The sequence below is a fragment of the Halyomorpha halys genome, unplaced genomic scaffold (assembly GCF_000696795.3).
Source record: "Halyomorpha halys isolate HHAL.00 unplaced genomic scaffold, Hhal_1.1 Scaffold70.1, whole genome shotgun sequence".
Lineage (NCBI taxonomy): Eukaryota > Metazoa > Arthropoda > Insecta > Hemiptera > Pentatomidae > Halyomorpha > Halyomorpha halys.
In genome coordinates, this window is record NW_027108636.1 from 672,942 (window position 1) to 674,626 (window position 1,685).

The following is a 1,685-nucleotide window of genomic DNA, read 5'->3' on the forward strand; positions in this document are numbered from 1 at the left end:
ATGGCACTGCTTGCTCTATCAGTACTGTTATCAATTGTAGTACTTACAGGGCCACATAGATCTCAGGTCGACTAGCTTGAATCTTTAGTGTAAAGGCTATACTGATAGATACGATACATTGATACACTCTAATATTTTCCTTCTATATTTTAGTCTCTATATCGAATACATTAAAAATTATCCTATAACATTTAGTACTAAATAAGCAAGTGAATAACCCAAATAATTCATGTATGTATGTATAGTTGACCGTAAAAATTGATATATAGGGAGATGGTCAGGGTTGCGGTCAATAGTGAAACAAAAATAGTTTACAAACAAAATAGTATAGTTGTAAACTATTTTTGTTTCACTATTGACCGCAACCCTGACCATCTCCCTATATATCAAATAATTTATGATTTTTTGCATGAGATCTATCGCTCATAAGTTCACAATGTCTCCTTAGTTATTCGATATTGATCAATGTCGAATAACTATAAGTATCGGCTACTAAAATAAAAAAAACATATCTCCATAAAATGATTATTGAGACGAGTTTGAATGATGATATTATTTATTTATTTTTGTATAAAAACCTTACTGTTGGTTTTTCAGGACTTGCATTATCATAGCTCATACAACGATATGGTGTTTGTGGGTACCGCATATATTATTAAAATCATGTTATTATTTTAAATAATAAATAAACGACACCCAAATGCTAAAAAAATATTTTTTACACAACATTATAATGCAAGTGTTTTCAATAAATGGGGATATAAAAACATTATACCTATTGGAAAAAGAAAACCAAGTTCAACATTTTTTTTTTTTTCGGCCAAGACTCCCATTGGAGTCCTATACTGCCTAACCATGGTTGGGGGTCAAAGTTCTTCATTTTGTGGGACCGCCACGCAATGAAAAAAGTCAACGTCCCAGGCCGGATTCGAACCTATATAATATAGAAAATATTGAATTGAATCATAAATGATAAAAATTGATAACTGATAATTGAATAGTAAAAAAAAAAAATTGAATTGACTGATAATCGTGGAATTAGATGGTAGTAGATTGAAAACAGTGAATGATGAAATATAATATCATGTAGGTAAGAAGATATGTATAATATAAAATAAAAAACCTGTTATTTCATCCAATTTTTTTATCACTTTAATGAAAATTGTAAATAGTGTAGAGAGAAAATTGACGACTCTGCTAGCCCTAGTAAAGGAGAATCTAGAACGGCAGATGTTAAAGAAGTAACAAAAAAAATTGAGCATTAATTTCTGTCATAAAATGGTTCAATTTTTGTCTGGGTAATAAAAAGGTTTATTTATATATTTATTTATTTAGTTAATTTCAATTTTATTACAGAAAAAGCTAACATTTTCCCTTATTTTCTATTCGGAGCTCCGTATCCTTAAAAATACCTATAACACTTAAACACATTATTTAAGATAGAGCAAATATTCTAAAGTATGAGCCCAGACAGAACTCTTTACGTCCAATAATTCCCGAGACATGATTTTTCGAAAACCAAAAGTTTTTTCCAAACATCGAAAAATCAATCTTTTGTTAATTTATTTTGGCAAATATCATGGAAACTATTACCCATAAGAAACTACCAATTATAAATTACTTTATAGTACATTCAACTATTATTAATTTGAATGTTAACGTCTATTCCTCCTTGTTAATTTATT